Source organism: Chrysoperla carnea, chromosome 2 (genome assembly GCF_905475395.1).
Source record: "Chrysoperla carnea chromosome 2, inChrCarn1.1, whole genome shotgun sequence".
In the NCBI taxonomy this organism is placed as follows: Eukaryota; Metazoa; Arthropoda; class Insecta; order Neuroptera; family Chrysopidae; genus Chrysoperla; species Chrysoperla carnea.
The window spans coordinates 91,903,640-91,925,917 of NC_058338.1; the positions used below are offsets into that span (position 1 = coordinate 91,903,640).

The 22,278-nt window shown below is 28.7% G+C and overlaps 1 protein-coding gene across 1 annotated transcript in view; it reads right to left on the minus strand.

The window, feature by feature from the left end:
• Nucleotides 1-21,992, minus strand: part of LOC123291901 (dual oxidase maturation factor 1-like) — a 198,513-nt gene extending 176,521 nt beyond the window's left edge. The window contains exon 1 of the mRNA XM_044872356.1: nt 21,876-21,992. The gene's annotated coding sequence lies outside the window, so the exon portion shown is untranslated. The remainder of the gene's footprint in view (nt 1-21,875) is intronic.
• Nucleotides 21,993-22,278: the final 286 nt, after the last annotated feature.

A 22,278-nucleotide genomic window follows, 5' to 3' on the forward strand; every position in this document is an offset into this window, starting at 1 on the left:
TGCATATTACATATATGCAAAGTATAAAAAGAGTAAAGAAAATACCTTCGAAAGCTAATCGAAGCATGCAATATAATTACAGAATAATCAATCCCGGTAAAGTCCTGTACTTAATTATAAGATGTATCTTTTATAAATAAATTAAAAAAAAGAAATATCATACTCTGGCCGTTCGTCTTTCATAATGTTTGACATTGTAACGTTATAAAATGAATATTATAATAATTGGCGCCGTACATATTACATATATATATATATATATGAAGCGGGGCGGGGACACATACTTTTATACAAAACAACAAAATATTTTATACTAAATGAAAAAAAAAACAGAAAGTAGTTATCATATTATTAATATATATACCGAATGGACCAAAATAAAGTTATTAATAATAATATAAAAATACAAACCATGAAATTAATTCCATATATCACATAGACATTTTAATATACATGTTATTATAATTATAATTAGATACATTATGAGCAAAAAACCTGATTGTAAAATTTAATTTAATTAAAATATAAAATGCAAAAATATTGGCTATGGATCCGATCGCATAATGTTTCATCTTCACGCATTTGATTAAATTTGTATTCCAAGATGAAAATATGTCAGTCTGTTCAAGGATTTTGATTAAAAGCCTCAATTTCCATTGCAAACTCGTAGTAGGGGAAGGTGTCCTATAATGATTCAACTAAGTTTCAAGAATGTGGATCATGGTCCCGGAATTAAGCATATCAGATATAGCTAGCGAAAAACTAACATCACTACTGAAAAAAATTACCCGAAATTAATGGATTTCAAAGAAAATAAAAATCGAATCATATTTGCCTGTGTTATCAAAAAATCGAACTTTTTAACTTTATGACGTCATCAGAATCCAAAAAATTTAATTTTGCTCTATCACATTCAAATTTTATCTAATTTTGATAAATCAAGTATGTAATCTTACTAAATTTGAGTCATTCTTTTCAAATTTGTGATCAAAATTAACCTAGCTCAATTAGGTTTTAAAAATGTGGAGTCCTGGTCCCGGAATTAAGCACATACGTGATAGCTAGCGAAAAACTGACATCACAGCTGAAAATAATAATCCAAAATTAGTACGTTTCAAAAAAAATTTCCATTAAGATCGGCTCAAGTTTGCCTCTGTTATCAAAAAATCGAACTTTTTAACTTTATGACGTCATCAGAATCCAAAAAATTTATTTTTGCTCTATCACATCCAAATTTTGATCAAACTTTGATAAACCAAGTATGTAATCCTACTAAATTTGGGTCATACTTTTTAAATTTGTGATCAAAATTAACCTTGCTCTAATAAGTTTCAAGAATGTGGAGTCCTAGTCCCGGAATTAAGCTCATAAGTGATGGCTAGAGAAAAACTAACATCACAGCTGAAAAAAATGATCCAAAATTTGTGGGTTTAAAAAAAAAATCTCATCGAAATTTTAATCAATTTTAGTTAACATTTTTGATTTATCACCGTTCTGACACATCCTATCAAATGTAGATCAGATTATTATAACTCAAACTACCCACTTCTATTAGAAGAGTCATTCGATCTAATAATAGGGAATAATCCTTATGTAAAATTTGCCATATTACTCATACAAAATGTAAAACTAGACTTGATACCATTACAAAATTTGAACGTGAAATGAAAATTGATTAAAAAACTTTCCAATCTTCTTTCAAACAAAACAAATTTTTATATGCAATCTCTATCACAATACTCACGTGTGACGTCACTAATGGGTATCTTCCTCGTTGTTTAATTAGGAATTTTAAATGTTCATATCTTGCATACTTAGTAAAGATTTTTAAAAGCCAACTTCATTTTTCTATTCGCGAAGTGATAAAAAAAATTAGTCCGATCTTCTATTACTGTGTCATTAGCAGGTATACAATGAGCAAGCAACATCATGAAACTGCATGTAAATATTTGCTATATATTGTGTGAATTCATTGCAACTTTTACTAAATTTGGCAACATAAAAAATGTCATAATAAAAATAAAAATATAATAATGATAATTATACAACAAAATATAACAATATATAAAGAAACTGATGAAATTAATTGTATTCTTGTGGGTTTCAATTTATCACATTTTTTGCAATGCAAATAAATATTTACAGGTCACAATTTAACAATAGCTTTGAAACTCAACTCCTCGTACTTCTTGAAAATTTCTGGCGTAGATTAGCATCAACCTAAAGGTAAGTACACCAAACTTTATACAGTGATGATTATTACGTTAGGAATTGTCATAAAAGTATAGGTACTTTAGCAAGAAAAGGGATAATAAATCGTTAATAATATGAACCTAAAAAAACATTTATTTTCAAAACTTCATTAATAAAAAACCATCCCTTGAGTGGCTAGATGAAACCAAAGAGGAAAGTAATATGAAAACTTTTCGAAAAATATTAACTAGCATTATGGTTATAAAGGGTGTTCCAGGAGTTACGAAGGCACTTGTTGCATCAGGTAGAAAATAAAATTCTGAAACCAAAAGTTCTCTTCCATTTTTTTATCCGGATAATTAACTATTAATTAAAATAGATAGATTTCCCCATTTAACGGCTTACATTTTATTGATTCTTGATTTTGGCTTGCCTTTTTTCATATGTTATTTATTGAGATTTTAAAAATATGTAATTTAAAATTCATCGAATTACAGCCCGGAGAAGTGTTGGCTGCCAAGAAACACGACGCCATGATTGACACGATTTCAGCTCTTGTATTGATCCCAAACAATCAAATTGAAAAAAACTTTTTTTAAAGGGTTCAAAAAATAGAGGAATCGATCAAAGGAATCGGTCGAGTAGAATTTGAGATATCATGTTATTTTAAGTTTGACAATTCCGGCAGAGTAACTCGGATAATAATATTAGTCACTTTGGATTAATCGGCGATCCCAGATTCATATATTTAGCCTTCTTCTACTTCATATGCAATATCTTATTTCTGTTTTCAAGGCAGAGCGATAAACTTCGTTACAAGAAAATTCGCTGTGTCTCCAAAAATAAATCGAATTTTAAAAAATCCGTTTAAGTACATATTCTTAAGGGTCTAACCTTTAAAATATGCACACACAAAAATCGATTTCTTCAAATTTCTAGACTTACTGCCTTAATTTTTGTATAGAAATGAATTAAAAAATTGAATATTAGAAATTATATATAACTAAAATTCAAATTTTCTTTTATTATAAAATCAAAACATAATCAATTTAATTACATACTTAATATCTCATGTTATGGAATTTTTCATCCATAATAAACCAAAATCTTGTACCTTAAATTCCAGCTTAGATTGAATCACGCGTGCAATTGATTAGATATTCATTATACATTGATTAGTATCTAATTGATCATTATTACCATGTATTTATAGATAAATAAAAATGCTAATTACATATTATTATGATTTTTTTACTTATTTATTTTTTTAATTTTTCTAGATTCATTTTAATGACAAATCTTACCGGAATGTTAATGTCATATATAATAGTTTATAATAATCATTTTTATAATTTTTTTTTTTTTTTTGAAATTCAAACACATTTAGGTCAAGATCAACAATAACTCTTTTTTTTTTAAAATAATATTTATTTAAATAAATAAATATATGTGCATTAATATTATTATTTAAAAAAATAAATAAAATAGTAAATGATTGAAGAGAGAAACGATATATTGTGTTGTGTGTGCATGGTTATATAAGATATTATTGTCTATTTGATTTTTAATGGATTTATTTTGCTAATTTAAAATGTCCATTGAAAAGAATCTTGATGTCACGAATATTATTTATAGTCAAGGAATTTTAATAAAAATTTTAAGAATTAATTTCATAGCTACCGAGCTGTTATTTATACTCCAGTAATCAAGGAGAAAAAACAAGATCAAGACGCGTTGTGGGACACCCGGTAGGAACTACATTCCTTTCTTACCTTGGTACATTATATATAAGATAGAAAATGTTAGGTATTAATTTTAGAAATGAAACACTTGTTTGATTTTTTAAAGAATTTAATTTTATAGCTACTTTAATTTTTACTGTTTGAAATAACTGTAATATTAGTTTATAAAAGACATACTTCTGATTTAGTAGTCAATCCAATATGTGAAGTACGTAATGTGAGTACATTACGTTTGGTTTGATTAGAATATTCAATATGACATAACATAAAAATTTCCTTGTACCTACTTCAAATTATCTTCGTTTTCTTTAACTTCTGATAACTTTCACAACTGATTTTTTTTAAATGATTAAACATAAAATTTTGAAAAAAAATACAAATAGTTATAAATAGATTTTTGCAATTTTTTTGGTTTTTACTCCCAATAGGCAAACAAATATCGTGCGATAAGGCATAGTTCTAAAAAGAGAGAGAGATATCTCTATATTTTGACCTATAATACCGATTTCGATAAAATAACTCAGGATGAAGCTTTCTTCAACTTCTAGAACAAAAAACTAATGGCCAAGTGGTCTTTCTGTTCAGAAGGTGGAAACCACCTCTTCTAGAGGATTTAAAAACGTATTTCGAATATGGCAACGGGAATCGATAGAGTAATGAAATCTTAGCAAAAAGTGTCATTAAGGCATTTTCGAAAAGTCATTACCTATTCTGAGTTAATGGCGATTGAAATTCGAAATATTTAACGTCAAAGTGTTTGTACGAATATTAACGAAGTTATAATAAAAAGAAAAGTTATAATAAAAAGAAAGTTTCTCGTATCTAATTTTTAGGTTTTATTCAGCACAAAAACTGATGAATTTACCTAAGATCAGTACATAAGGTAAATTGGAAAGCGGCTAGCAACAATTTCTTGTTCCCGTGGTAAATTCATCAGATTTTGTCTGAATAAAATATAAAAAAATATACGAGAAACTTTTTTTTCATTATAACTCCGTCAATTTTCGTGTAAATTACGGAAGCCTGAATGGCTCACAATCAATTTAAGAGAAAGTGGCGTTACACTAGCTTATTTTTAAAATGTGTACTACCCACAAGTATAAAACTTTAAAAAAGCCACTAATTCACTTTCAACAAGTGCACTTGTGACTTGTGGTATTATGGAAACGAACCTTTTTGAAGATGTCGGTATTTTGTAATGTACAAATTTCTAATTATAACGTCATAATAAACATTTAATAATACTTTAAAAAGTTAGAAATAAGAAATGTGCAGATGCAAAAGAAAAACATCAACAATTATAGCATTATATTTTTAAAATTATACTAAAAAAATTTTTGAACTAACTACATAAGACAAATTATAAACAATATCATATTATTATTAAATCCGTACAAATGATTACGAATAATTTCAGACAGTTTCGGTAGTGTCTAATTTAAGGATAATCATCACCGACTGGCATCTTCAAAAAGGTTCGTTTCCATAATACCACAAGTCACAAGTGTACTTGTTAAAAGTGAAGTAGTGGCTTTTTTAAAATTGGTTTTATACTTGTGCGTAGTACACATTTTAAAAATATGCTAGTGTAGCGCCACTTTCTCATAAATTGATTGTGAGCCATTCAGGCTTTCGTATAGTAAATGACTTGAAACTATTTTCATTTTCAACGTTTTTATTATAGTACTTTAAAAAGTGTATAAAATACTTGTACAAAGTGTACAAAAAAACGCAAATTTTTCAATTTACAATTAATACAAGCACTAATATTCAACACTATCTATACAGGGTATTTTAACAATTAATTCAGTCAATTGGTTATTATCACTGCTTTTAAAATATAATTTTAATAAGTACTATTTTTGCAAGTGGTAGACAAAAACCGAACATTTATAAAAGATAAATAAATATTTTCACTAATATGCCTGTAAGAAGTACCTTGCCGCCAGGTGTACAAATTCTTAATAAATTGTAATATTTGAATGAATTAATTAGTGAGACGTGTAAAATAAAATTTTAAATTTCAAAATAAACAATATTATCTTTTTTAACTATATATATATATATATATATATATATAATATGTAATATTGATATATTTTAATTTATGTTTGTTTAAATTTTATTTTGGTATTCTAAAAAAGTATTCTTAAGAGACATTATATAATATCTTATTTACATTGATTTTATAAGAAAAAATCATTATTCAATCAATATATATCTAATGTATTACTAATACAATATTAAGAAATCACATTTTTTAGGTAAATATTTCAAATATGTCATTTATATGTAATAAATTCTTCGTAATCAATAATAATTAATTAGGTACTAGCTTCAAACACCAATGAAAATTCTTAGTCTTTTTTTTATATTTACTATATGGGCTAGTATACCCATAGCCCCTAAGAACAATACACAAAGATTTTGACTTTTCGATTTTACCTAGAAATCGATTTTATGTAAACTAGACAAAAATTTTCAAACATCGATTTCGGCACCAAAAATTGAAAAATTTTATTTAGTATTAAAATATCATAATAGAAGAAGTTTAGACAAAGAGTTTAACCCCCGAAAAGCCCCTCTACCATAATCCCTGGATCAATAGGGTTTTACGAAAAGTGTTTTAGTTTCGAAAAAAGTGCATTGTTTCGAAAAAGTTTAAAAATTTATTTGCTAAAATAAACTGAAAGTTTTTTTTTTATTGTGTTTATTTAAAGTCGCTCTGATAACCCAGGTCCTTGGCGACTGCACTTAAATACAATATTCGGATAAACTTATAGGTGAACAAATAACAGGCGAGAACATTGGGTTTTATATATTAGCAGATTAGTTTCATCGATTTTGACAATTTGATCGTTTAAAGTTCTTCGTTGAGTGTAGTTGAAACATCGGCTGGAATTCCGTGGTGATTTCTGAGTTGGGTGAGTCCTGGGCATGTCTCTGGGGTGATCTTACTCAGAAGATGTCCATGAGAGAATGCTGTATGTCCAATTCTCAGTCTAGTGATATAGCACTGGTCCTCTCTTCTCTGAGTGTATGGTCTTGATTCGGTTACATGTTTTCTGCTCTTGAGGATTTGGGACTGACTGTTTGACCAGCGAGTGTTCCATTCGTTGGTGATGTGATTCTTTACTGCGTTTCTGAAGTCGGTTGTAGGAAGTTGTTGGGTTAAATCTGTACCTGTGATCGTAGCTTCAAAATGACTATTTTTTTAAAGTTTTCTTGGCATCTACGCATCCAAATCGAACTAACCACACGTCAACCGATAGGTTTTTTGGAGATCTATAACTTACTCATTTAATTTTTTTTCATTGGACGTCGACTTTTTTTTATCGCAAGTAAACTGTTTGTTTTTCTTTAGCGAATTTTTTAGGTTAACTTAGATATTGATTAGTCGTAAACATAAAACGCTATGTTTCTTGGTTTCCTTTCTTATATAAGAACGTATTTTTAGTTTTCTGATAGCAATTTTGTCAACTTTAAAACATTGGGCCTCTGAAGATTAATTGAATTACGAAGGTTCAGGCATTTTTGCGGGTGGTGCTTTAAAAACGTTCTAAGCGTAAGCACAATGTTAGAGTATCCATCGTTTCATTATGACTGAATAACTGACAGGAATAAATGATAGAAGAAGGAAATTGGCCTACAGACCAAACTTAAAAGCACAATAAATTTGCTGTAGTATTTAATTGTGCTAAAAACCGTTTTATATAATTTAAGGTGGTAAAAAAATATAAAATTGATAGAAATTCCTTTTCCACATTCGTATTTTTCCCTATCATAGCAAAAGATAATATCTTTATATAAGCTATTTTGATTATGTTTATAACAAAATCAACTAGGCAAAAATAATATAAAAAAAACTTTTAGCAAAAAGAAAACCGACTTTAAAAGAAAAAGAAAAACTTTTTCAAAACCAATTAATATGAAAAAAAAAAAAAAAAAAAAAAAAAAAAAAACGATCATATAATGTAGTTAAAATTATTGTTATTTTTGGAGTCGGTGTCAGCCAAGCTAATGTAGCAAACTGTTCTGTCAGTTTTGTTTCCTTGGCTGACACCGACTCCAAAATAACAATAATTTTAACTAAAATATATTATCGTTATTTTTTTACTTTTTAGTGCATATTAATTTATTTTGGAAAAGTTTTTCTTTTGAATTCGGTTTTTCTTTTTGTTAAAAGTTTTTTTTATTTTGTGATTTTTAGTGAATCTGAAGTACACTAACTAATTTGTCACTAAAAAAAGAATCGTCGAAATGGGTTGGCGTGATATTGAGGTATTCGTCCTCTTGTCGTGCATACTTAATGCAAATTAAAGCTTAAAGCCTTTTATGATTTTCTCATGGATGGCGTTGTCTGAACTGAACCAAAATGAAATGCGACCACACGAGAAGCGCCAGCTTTCAAATAGATAAAGATTCATCAAAATCGGTTCAAGCAGTCAAAAGTTCTGAGGTAACAAATACAGTCGAATTGATAACCTCTTCCTTTTTTTTTGAAGTCGATTAAAAAGTCAGTTCAAAGGCTGTAAAAACCTTAATGATATTTGTGAAGCTGAATTATCGTTCGATTTTTTAAGTTAGTGCAAAAACCGAATTTCTCCAATTTATTGTCTATGAAATTGAGACTAAGCTAAGTAAGTGCGTAGAATATGAATGATAGAAATAAAATAATTTAATTTGAGAAACAGCGGCTATTTACTATGTGAAATATTAAGAAAACAGTAGACTTTTAAAAATTAATCTAATCAATTATAATCGAAGCACGCAATCACAAACGAATAAATTCTTTGAAATTTATATATAATAAAAAATGATTGATCTGTTACTTTTTGTAAAGGTTACTTAAATAATATATAAATCATTATTAATTATTTATTGCACAATATACATTTAAACTTTCGTTTGACCCATCAAATTTCATCTAAATTTCTGTATTATCTGATTGTTTTTAAGTAACCATTCCTAAATATTACTGACCGACTGATTCAGAATTTTGTTGACATACTTATATTATAAAATAGAACGTCCAATTTCAGTAAAAAATGTACCAACTTAACATATATCTTTGCTTCCTTCATCTTTACTGATATATCAATTTCACCAAAGTTTGAAATACTCCAATAACAGAACTATGCGTCCTATATACAAAATATTTAAAAATGGTTACCTAGTAAAAAAGTGTCGTCTGAATGTTTAGAAACAAATTCTACCAAATTCTATGAAAAAAGTTCTATTTTCTAGGTGAAATTATGCGATAACTAAACGATATATCGTAAAATGTTATATGACTTTTAATTTACAATTACTTTGATCTCTGTGTTGTTTTCGTTAAAACTACAGGGAAACGACATACATACGGCAGAAAAAGCGGACGCATCCTTAAATTCAAGATGGCGGTACGTTTCCCCAAAGTACGTTTTTGCTCACCAAAGTACGTTAAGCTCACCAAAGGAACCATTTTTAATTGTTTACACCATGGAGATAGATTATAACCGCCATTGAAATGCCACCTATAGTTTCTTGTAGGATAATATACAAGACGGGTATTCTAATCATGCAATGCATGATGGGAAATGTGTCCAGCGTTTGACATATTAACTGTTAACTAAAGTACTTTCATGCTAACTCCCATAACTCCCATAATAATAATATATGGTGTGGGGTATGGGTATGGAGGTTAGCGGGCCATGCTCGAGCATCGGGCCTCGAAGCAATGGTTCAGAGCACCTAGCCAAATAGACCCTTGTACTCTATCCCCGCTACGCTTTTCAGTGTCAATTATAACCAACTGAGGTACTGAAACCCAGGATCTGCCTAGCGCTGAGTTTCCTAATTTCTTCTGGTTCGACTATGGCCAGACCAAACCATTTCCTTCGCTGCTGTATGAGCGCCGGACAGTAACAGAGAAAGTGGATCGATGTTTCTTCTGAATTTTCTCCGCATCTGTCACACGCGGGAGGTTGTCTTTTTCCAATCTGATGTTGGAACTTGTTCAGGTTATCATGCCCTGTGAGTAACTCTACGATGATTCTAATATCAGCTCTGTTTAGTTTCAAGATCTCCTCGGCTCTGTTACCGAGCGAGTTTCCTTCACCCAACAGGCTTTTGGCGATTCGCAGATTATCTCTTAATCTGTTAAGACTTTCTTGGTATGGCATCCTCGCAAGCTTTTCTTGAGTGGGAGCCATGAGTTTCTTGTAGGATAATATTATACAAGACGGGTATTCTAATCATGCAATGCATGATGGGAAATGTGTCCAGCGTTTAACATATTAACTGTCAACTAAAGTACTTTCATGCTAACTCCCATAACTCCCATAATAATAATAAATACTTGTATTATATTTTATGGATATCTAAAGTATTCTTAATGCTAAGAACAAGTAAATTAGTTATACCATTTAAAAAACAGGTTGTTATAATATTATAATATTATTGCAAAAATTTAAAAAATTTATTTGCGAACAGTCTTTGTAGAAGTACGCGTGTATGCACTTCGAGAACTAAAAATAACAAGATTTTGGTTCTCTGGTTGCATCGTTCTTTAGCAAGAATGTGAAGCCGCAAGGATATGAATTTCTCCAAAACTTTCTCGTGAATTTTGTGGCATTCAGGAAAGTGAATATATAACAGCATTCCTGAGTAATTCTTTTTAAAAGCTCAAGAACATTCTGCAGATGCAATAATGATTTTCCATAGCTAGTGAAAACTTCTTCAGCCTTTTTCAGAATTTCAGAAGTTGATATACTGCCTCACTAGGATGCTTTAAGGGACCACGATTTATTACATTTGTGCTGTCAGAGCTTGCATTTAATAAAGTTACTGGAGAATTAATTACTCTTTCACATGCTTCGGAATCATAGGACGAAATAAATACTGCCCAACCACAAAGATAATCCGTATTTTTTAATTTCTGTTAATTCACAATTATCAAGTATTTCGATGATATATTGTTTCATCAACTAAACAATGAAGCTCTTTAATTTTTTGGCTCAGAAATTCGAATATATTCTTGATATTTTTTAATTGCGAATCCGGCGAGCTTGCCAGAAATGGCACAATGCTGCCGGACACAAGCATCAATAAATATCCGGGAGTTCCATTTGCGAACTGCAAGTTGCTCCTCAAAGAGGATATTATAAAAAGGGCCCATCTTAGATAAGGGGAAGAACGTACTTGTGGTACTACAAAACAGATGTGGTCTGAGTACAATCGCAGGCGTTCCGAAGATCTTACACTGGTTGGGCGGCAGGCATGCTGAACGCCTGGGCCTGGCAGTGTATCACGGCTACTGCAGGAGCTATTACAGTGGTGAGGAGGAGGAGACAATGTCTCATCTTCTCTGTCACTGCCCAGCTCTTGTCATGAGATGGACTTACTTGAGCCAGCCTCTCTTTGTCGCCCTCTCCGACCTAAAGAAGACCTCGCCCTCCCTCTGGGTCAAAGCTCTTTTGCTGTTCTTAAACAGCTCCAAATTGTTCATGGAGTAGTAGCCGGGAATGGGCCAACCCTTTTTCGGTATCACAACGGACCCTATGGTCTAAGTGTGTCCCATCCCAGTACAGCCTCTCTAACCTAACCTAACCTACATTGAAATCGACATACGGACACTAGCCTATTTCCAAGTCACTGATTTTCATATGGAAAAATTTATTTCGTAATAGTATAAAATATCAAATGATCCAATAGAGACCACTCAATAAAAATTTTGAAAAAGTAGTCCTTGATTTTTAAGTACAGACCATCAAAAAAAATTTTAGAAAAAAGTGATTAATTCCTATAATAAAAGTTCTTATTTAATTAAAATGTAAAAAATCAATTAAATACGCACGAAATATAATTATTGATACTTATAATTAATTAATTAATTGTATTAATTATATTATTTTGTATATTTTTTTGAATAGCCATATATTTTTTTTTTAAAGAAAAATGATAGATTTCTAAAATAAAAAATAATTCATTTATAATAAATTCATAAATATATCTATTATACACACAGGTGTAGCCATTTTTAATTATTTGTTTATTTTATATTGATTAATTGATTAATATAATTTAGAGAACAGTTTAGTTCGATATTTGGTGTTACATCATTATATCTTGTGATATTCCAAGAAATATAATAGCTTGGCTTAGATATACTTAAATTTGTTTGGTATTGTATACAAGTCGCTTTATGGGTGCGGAATTCAAAGTATAAATATTTAGAACTTTTTCCTTGTAAATAACTGTTTATGGATTTTCATAATCGACTTTCTTACAAATTTCACCAATGGTAGAGCGATGTACCTACTATGTAGAAAATTCTAACAAGATTAATTTCCTCTTATAGAGAATTCCTCTTATTAAGAATTTAATTATAACTTCATGAATGTATAAGGATGAATTCTTGTTGACTTCGAGTTGAGACATGGTTATTGAAATAAATACCATGATACTCGAAATAAAATTGTATATTAAGAAATTCTATTTAAAAAATAAAATTAAAAAACATACAACGGACTTACATGTCGCTTTAAAATTTATTCGTATAACACATTACAAACATTTTACACAAAATTAAAAATGAACAAAACATTACCAACAAAACAGTAACGATTTACAAAAAATAAAAATACAAAAATTATCACAAATTTGAAGAAAAAATTTCTCAATACCACCAAACTTTTTGTAAACATTTCACAACAAATTATTTAGTGGGTTTGAAAAATTCTTTTATCGACCTTAATTTATATCTAAAATTTGGTATCGTTTGTGAGATGGGTGTGTCCAAGTTCGCTATAACTGACGAGAATTCTTTTACGGCTTGACCTTTAACAGTTGTCCATGAGTCAGGACCTTTATCCCAGTTCCAAATGAAAAATTGTATTCTTACTTTTCGTTTTATATTGTCAAGTTATAACATAATTCACCATCAAAATTGAAAATTTATTTATTTTTTAATTTGTGTCCCCACTACCGTGCTTATACATCCTTAATTACTTGGGCACAACGGATTTTTTTTTTCAATGAATTATTAAGGTTTTAACTTAAATATATTTTTTTTAATTTTCACCTACGACTAGTTTTGGAAAAATCTATGAAAACATATCATCCATCTACCGTTTTCCCATTAGACCAATGTTTAAATATGCCTACTTTTGAAGAAATTTATTTATTTAAATAATCAGGCAACTCTCCCTCTCCCAAATTTTCAAAATTGATTTAGACTTAGTCGAACTTCATAAAAAAAAATTTAAGCCTTTTATCCAAAATTGCCCTGGCACAATAATTTATAATATTTTTGTTATTTTATTTTTATTTTAGAATTGGCTATTTGCAAGAAAATGATTTTGCACATAAAATTAATTTATCTACGCCCGGGAGAAAAGAAGTACTTTCCTCACTCAGTATGGGTGGGAAAAATAGTTCATTACCGCCCTAATGTGATAATGAATTCATTCCCGCACTAGGGCGGTAATGAATTGAGTTCCTATAGTAACTTTTTTTTTCTCAAGAAGCCATCACAAATTTTAAATAATAATTATCGTTTATTTTGATATTTTAGAGGCGTAGACAAAGTCATGTACGATACGGGTGTGATAACGTATTATTAACGTACTTCTACGGTTGTCCAACTCGTGCTACGCACTCGTTGTTTAATTTTGCAGGCGTACGTTAAAATTTAATTTTAACAAATGATATATTTTTTTTTTTTTTTGAAAGGCAATTTAATAGAGAGTTAAATCGGTTCAGTTTGGAGAGAGTTACAAAGAAAAAAACATTTAATTTGTACATTTAATTTGATTTTATAAAGTGATGAGGCTTTAAAATTTCCAGCTAATTAAAAAATAATGCAATGAACATATGTACAGTAGCTACCCATTTTTGCCACTAGTTTTACGATTCATTAATGTTTTTTTTATACTATGTATATACGAAATATATCAAGGTATACTAAGTTTAGTCCCAAGTTTGTAACGCTTAAAAATATTGATGCTACGAACAAAATTTTGGTATAGGTATTCATAGAATCACCTAATTAGTCCATTTCCAGTTGTCTGCCAGTCTGCCTGTCAAACACGAAGAGACATATCAAGATGATATTTTTATAGCGTACTCAGGACGTAAAAAGTGTGGTCGAGTGCGTAAATTAGCAATATAGGTTAACTTGGGTCCTGGGTCCGTAGGACCCATCTTATAAACCGTTGAATTAGGTGCAAATTTAATAATATTAATTTGGGAATATCAGTTATGTGTGTGTGGCTATTTAAAAGTGGATATCTTTTTTTATTTATGTGACGTCAAAAACAAACGATTGGGTCATCAACACGGTCTATATATGGTATTTCAACAATTAACTCAGTCAATTGTTTGTTTTCACTTGTTTTTGTTGTAATATTGATTTATAGTTTAATTAACATCATTATTATTATTAATTTTTTAATGAATACCTCTACAAGTCTACATTAAAAGTGAAATTCTTTTTTCTTTTTTTTTTTTTACAAATAATTCACATCAGTTAACTTCTTTTTACAACATCATGTAACTTGTAATACATAAGCAAGCGCGGCGGTTTGTTATAAGGATAGAAATGATGAGACTTTATATAAAGAATTATTAATAATAAGCGTAAAGAAAATACTAGTTTTTATCATATTTATTGAAATTAATTTTATAAATAGTTTTTAATTATTTTATATAAAATACTTAACAAAAATATGTTGTTTATTTATTATTATTTATTTGATAGATTGTTTTAAAACACTGTGGTAGTCAAAAATATTCTAAAAACAAGTGAAAACAAACCATTGACTGAGCTAATTGTTGAAATACCATGTATAGACTGTGTTGATTACTCTATCACATTACACATGTATACATACATGTAACACATACATAACTGATAATCCCATATATATAAATACATACTATACAATTGGCGCATAATTTGCACTCTCACGGGTAAACAGTGATGTTTAGGAAAAAATGTTTGAAGGAAAAGGTTTTTTTTATAAGGGACATTTTTTACGTTTAAACTTCGGTTCTATCTCTAACAGTTTACAAGACTTATAGTTCACCTATGTTGCCTATTTACGAACTCGACCTCACTTTTTACGGCCTAAGCATGCTATAAAAATTTCAGGTTGATATCTCTTTTCATTTTTGAGTTATCGTGATGACAGATAGACAACCGGAAATGGACTAATTAGGTGATTTCATAAACACCAATATACCAAAATTTTGTTCATAATATCAATTTTAAGCGTTACAAACTTGGGACTAAATTTAGTATACCTTGGTATATTTCATATACATGGTATAAAAATACTAGCTAACAAAACTTGATTTATTTATGTCACATTGATGCATGGGATTAAACATTTCTTATAGTTTTGGGGTGCTGAATTGGAATTTGGTATCAGAATTTCTCTGATACATAAAGTATTTGAAATATTTTTACCTAAATAAGAGGTTATATTTGAAATCCCTTCATGACTTTGTAATCCTTTTCTTATACGGAAACTGAAAGCCTTCCTTTTGTTTCCCTCTTCTTTTAAAATACCTTTTGATTTTTTACGATATCTTTTTTGTCTTTTAAGAAATCATATAATATTTATTAGAAAGAAGACTTTGGAAAAATTCGAAAGTTCTTTTGAAGGGGAATAAATGATATTTTCTGATGGCGTAAACTTTTTTGTGGGAAAACCTGTCATTTAACGCATTTAGCTCAGTAACAAAATTTATCACAGACTGTCAACCAGACTGTTGAATGAAGTTAAATTAAATTTTCGAAATCATAGAAGTTTTGAATGTATAAATTATTCAAAAAGAATTCGAATAAAAAAGGTTACTTTTTTCTTTAAACACACAAACTTTACTTTGCAGAAGCATTATTCCAAATAATGCACTTTTAAACACTTTCGTTTGCCATAACTCAAAACGGGAAGCTCTAAGACAATTGGAAATTCAGAGATACTTTAGAAATTTTTAGTTTATGTCAACTTCATCTAATATTTTGGCAGAAACCTATTCATTCCTGTCGTCGTTCTAGGCGATTGCATGTGATATAGCACCTCTTGAAATTCAATGAAAATCAGAATCATTGACATGGAATATCTCAAAAACGGCACGTTGGAGATATTTGTGCCAGAAGAATATCTTCCCAAATTCTGTCGACATTTGGCCGAAGGCCATTCTCCGTATACAGTGGTCCGGAGTCCTTTGCATGTTTGCTTTAACTGATGATCTTGTGAAGTGGCGGCCGAAGGATTGCCATAATTGTGTTTTAAACTTCTCTAATTTATTACAAATAAAGCAAGCACCGACATTCAACACTTTCTATACAGAGTATTTCAACAATTAACACAGTCAATTGTTTGTTGGAACTATGTTCCTTATCGCACGTTAAGATTTGTTTGCTGGTTGGGAGGTAAAACCACAAAAAGTGCAACAGGCATCAAAACCCGACATATAGGCTTGATGAATTTTGAGACTATGCAAAAATTTTTACAATCTGTTAATTTGAATTTTTTGTCCAAAATTTAAAATTTTTCATTCAAAAAAATAAGTTGAGAGTTATCAGAAGTTAAACATAATGGAGGTAATTTAAAGGAAGTGCAAGGAAATTTTATGTTATGTCAAATTAAATATCCTGATCAATTAAATTGTGGGTAATAAACCCACATATTGAGTTGACTATTAAATCAGAAGTATGTTTTTTTTTAAATAATATTACAATTAATTCTTGAAGTATAGATTTAAAGTATTTGACTTCTTTAATTAATACTTTAAATTTTCAGAATTGCACAATGCACAGATATGCGCATAAAGTATCGAGAGAGAGAAAAAAATGTTACAGCAAACATTACACTTAACCTGCATGGTAGCGTACCACAAAACTAATAATTATAATTAATAGGGAATATTCATGAAATTTAAATTTGGTTCAAATATTTTTCTTCCGTAACTTTATTGGCTGGACATTTCAACTAAACCATTATTTTAGTAATTAATATCTTTTTAATTACTTAAAATTAATTAATAAAAGTGCAAATTCAGTGACAGAAAATCAAAATTTCTAAAACGGAAATTAAAATTGTAAAACGGACATAACGTCATAGTATTAGCTTGTCCAATTCGTTGACATACTGTATGGTATTAATTACTTATATTTTGTATGGTATTACATTGAGTTATATTATTCTATAGCTTTTTATTAGAAAACTTAATAATAACGAGTGTAAATTCTGTGTTGTAAATTCATTTTTTTAATGTGAAAGTTATACATTGAACTGTCACCAATTGACAGATCACGTACTTATACGTCATCAACAGAGAGCGCCAAAAGACTGCGTTTAAACATCTCAAAATTATACTGTATTTTAAATATTTTTTTACACTTAATTTCAGCTTTTTTAAACAGTATTTATAATTTTTACTTTGTTATAACGGTGTAAACAATAAATTAAAAATATAAAAAAAATATATGAATATTCCCTATTACTAATACAGTTGTTTGTACGAAAGGAACATAGTTCTTACCAGATCTCCCACGATACTTCTCGTTCTTGTTTTCATTTGTTTAAAACAATATTTTGTCTTTAGTGAGGAACGTTTTCATGAACCACACTTTCCAAATATCTCAATAATATTTACGAAACTTTTCATTTAAATATGTATATTTCTTTACGTAGTATGTAAAATAACTTTATATACTTCTTCATACCTATCCACTTGTTGTAATAATGGCAACAGTTTAAAGTACTTGTACCGACCCGTATCTATATATTATCTAGGTAAATGTAATTTTTATTTATTTTTTATATATATTTTTTTGAAAAGAAAAAACACAAGAAGAGATGTTGATTATCTGGAAAATGTGTTGTAATTAACTTGATAAATATATTTAAATATGTTATTTTTATTTATTGTTTTTTATTGATTGTAATTAAACGTACATATAGTCTGTGCGCAAGAATGTAAAATAGCTATTAATAAGAAATACAAGTTGCAGACAATTAAAAAATAAACCTTAGCTGGACACAATGTCACATTGAAAGTTGAATTGAGACAACTAAATTGGAGATCGTGTTTAAAACAGCCGGGTAGACATTGAGCAAAGGGCTAGAGAAAACGTATCATACCTGAAAAATGGAAGAATCTGAAAAAACCACTTCATTAGGGTTCAAAATAAAAAATAACCTAGATTAATTTGACTTTCCAGTCTTCACCCTGTTCTATTTTAATCTAATATAACTATTAGGGTAGTACGAGCGCCAAGGCATGTTTAGACTTGTGGTTGAAATTATTTGTACCTTATTTTCAACTTTGGTAATAAAGTTTGTTATAACGTCATGAATGTAGACGAAAAATAAGAATACAATTTTTCGATATCTCACTTGGTTTTCGAAGTATCGAAAGCTGAATAACTAAAGAAAATTCATTTTTCGATATTTTGAAAATTACTCCAGATATCGAAAAATTGTATTCTTACTTTTCGTCTTATATTGCCAAGTTATAACATAATTCACCATCAAAATTGAAAATATATATTATTTAAATTTGTATACCTACCACCGTGCAACAACATCCTTAATTAGTCGGGCACAACGGTTATTTTTATTTCAATAATTAATTAAGATTTTAGCTTTAATTAAATCTATGAAAACATATCATCCATTTCTATTGTCTTGTTAAATCCAATGTTAAATAAGTCTATTTTTAAAATCATTTATTTATTTAAGTAATCAGGGACCCCCCCCCTAAAATTTTAAGAATTGATTTACTTAGTCCAACTTCCTATAAAAAAAACATCAAGCCTTTTATCCAAAATTGCCCTGGCTCTGGTACATCCTTAAACGTGCCAACAGACAAAGAAAATGTTCTATTAAAACCGAAAGTGCACAAAGGTGAAAGGACCATCTTTTGCTGCGACTGGACTAATAGATTACTATTTTTTTCAAACATTAATCAAATTTATCATAAATTTTGTTTACGAAACGAACACAAACATATGTTTTTCATGTTTATTATAAACCAAGTTTCTGGTTTTTCTTTATACGGTGATTTCATCATTTTTAATAATTTCTTTTGTGATGAAATTATGAAATTGTGATGTTTATACATTCCAAAAACACAGATTTAACAAATATTTATAGTTGTAGCTTCGTTATAGATCCGATAAAATCCGTCATTGAACATGATTAATTTTCGCATGGAAAATTTTTGCAGGATCCCGAAAAAAATATGCTTCTTAACGTAAAAGTATCTCCCCCGTTTTCGAATAAAAAATTCGTAAAATTAAAAAAAAAAAAAAAAAAGTAATTTTTACAATTTTCACCCTAAAATTTTTATTTGTAGTGTAAAGCTTACTCAACAACATCAAGCAAAAATTTTTGACTTAATTTCATTTTCGACGACATCATCCCCCAGGAAATCGCAAAAACGGGTTTTCTTATAATGGGACACTATTACAGAACTTTATTTCCATCTATTTTTTCCGAATCTATTTTCTCCGGTCAATTGTTTCCTAAAACTAAACTTAACAGGTTATGAATCATATAAAGGCAAGTTGTAAGAGAAAAGGGCCTAAACATGATCTTGTAAAGTTTGGACTAATTACTTTTTTCTTTTGTTTACTTTTAATCATTCATACAATATTTATTAACATCATGGTCTCTCGATTATAATTGATGTTATTAATATGATACATACAGGCGCAAACTAAATATTGACAAATATCTTGTCTAGTAATCTTAATTAAAAAGAATTGAAAAAATACACTCGAACCAGAACTCGAACCCGGACTTCTTGGATTCATGTAAAGAGCCCTACCAATTAGGCTATTCGAGTTCTATACACAGAGTGCATTTTTTTCAACTCATTGAATTTTTTACTTTGTTTATCCACTTATTTATTATTATTACTTTTTTGTTTTTGTTTACTTTTAATCATGCATACGATATTTATTTACATCATGGTCTCTCGATTATAATTGATGTTTTCAATATGATACATACAGCGTAAACTAAATATTAACAAAATATCTTGTCTAGAAATCTTAATTAAAGATAATTGAAAAAAGAAGAATAGCCTAATTGGTAGGGCGCTTCACATGAATCCAAGAAGTCCGGGTTCGAGTCCTGGTTTGAGTGTATTTTTTTCAATTCTCATTAATATGGACTAATTATTTGAGTATTACGTTTTAATTTTTTACATCGAAAATACGATATACACCATATCGAAAAGAAAAATTACTTTCTGTAGATTAGGCTGCACATTATGTGTTTATCTTTCAGGCAGTTGCGTGTTGTTTTGAAACTACGTACTTCATATATGCGCATAAAAACAAACTGAAGGTTGTGAAAATTAGAGATTGAGAATTTTGATTTCCGTTAACCATTATGAAACTATCCATCGGGTATTCAAATAATTGGTTTGGCCAATTTCTAGTTTCACTTGGTTGAGTTCAAAATAGATTAAGAAATAAAATTTTTCCTCCATATACAAGAAAGATAATTAATGCATAACAGAGAATAATGAAATCCAAAAAGTTAGCTTGTAAAATTTTCATAATTTATAAACGTAAAAGAAAAAACCTTTTAGAATCTATGAGATGTCTTGCAACAAATGATAAAATCTTGTACATGTTTCAGTGCTTTTATCGAAAACAGAATCCAAGAGATAGAAATGTTAAAATCGTTTTAATTGCCACAGTAAATAAATATTAGTCACCTACATCGATAAAGGGATAAACTTATTTGATCCATTTTTTAACAAGAGATGGATAGACTTACACAAAGTTAATCAATTTTATTGATAAACAGAAACGACTATAGTTAAAGTATTGGCGATTGAAGAAAGATATTTCTATATTAACAAAATTAGTTAACTAAAAAATAACATCAAAAATGAAAAGTTTAATATTAGTGGGTTTTAAAACAAATTTCATTCAGAATCGGATAAAATTTGGATGTATTATAAAAATAATCGATTTTTTAAACTTTATGACATCATCAAAATCCAAATAATTGAGTTTTGCTCTATCACATCCAAATTATACCCAATTTTATTCAACCAAGTATGAAATTAAACTAAATTTGGATCAAACTTTTTGAACTTGTGGTCAAATTAACCTACCTATCAAAGTTTTGAAGAGAGTGGGGTCAAGACACCGATATTTCGCCCAAAAATGTCAGCCAAAAAATAACACGAGAAACGAAAACTTTATCCTAAAATTAGTGGGTTTCAAATAAAATTTCATTCAGATCGGATAAAATTTAGGTGTTTTATGGAAATAATCGATTTTTTAAACTTTATGACATCATCAAAATCCAAATAATTGAATTTTGCTCTATCACATCCAAATTATATCCAATTTTAATCAACCAAGTATGGAATTATACTAAATTTGGGTTATACTTTTTGAATTTGTCGTCAAATTCAAATTACTTATAAAATTCTTGAAGATAGTAAGATCCTGGAATCGATATTTCACACAATGGTGTGACTTAAAATTATAAACCACGTATGGTATTCAAACGATTGTATGAGAAATAGTTGCGTGGTATTGTAAAGTTAAAAATAACACTTCATTTGACGACAAGTATGTTATAACTCTTGCTGTGTATATAAACCAAAACTTTTTAACAACACCTTAACAAAATATTATCATTAATTTGAAATTTTTTAAATTTATTCTTGAATTTTATACTATTTTGTACACTATTTTCATACTGGTATGATTGTTTTTAAATATGGAGGTGGTGTAGAGTATTTCAAACCAATATAAAATCGTGAATAATAATAAAATAGTAATATTTTTGTAGTGCGATAAATAAAATTAATAAGCACCTAAGTTAGTGTTTATATTTTGTAGATCTATTGATTAGTATTTAACTAAGTATAAGAGAAATGTATTTATTAATATAGTTTAAAATTTTTACTTACCATAAGTAATTTAATTTACACTATATTTTTCTTTCTTCTACGCATGTCGTTAGTTTCAATTTTTTATTATAATTCAACGATATCTGTTTCAATTATCTCTTCTTTGAATTTAAATGTCTGTAAAATAAATAAAGAACATACATTTTAATTAATAAATTTTTTTTCAAATATTATATTCATATTATATATTTTATAAGGTAAAATGAGCTTATAACGTTTATTAATTTTGAACAATTTTACAATTTGACGATCATTTACATTTTACAATGTCATATTTCAGAAACTTTTCGAATATTCCGCATATTCTTATAGACTAAGAGAAGATAAAGAAAAAAGATAGAAAATTCCAGAAAAATTGGTAGTTTTTATACCATGTATGTATATATGAAATATACATAGTATA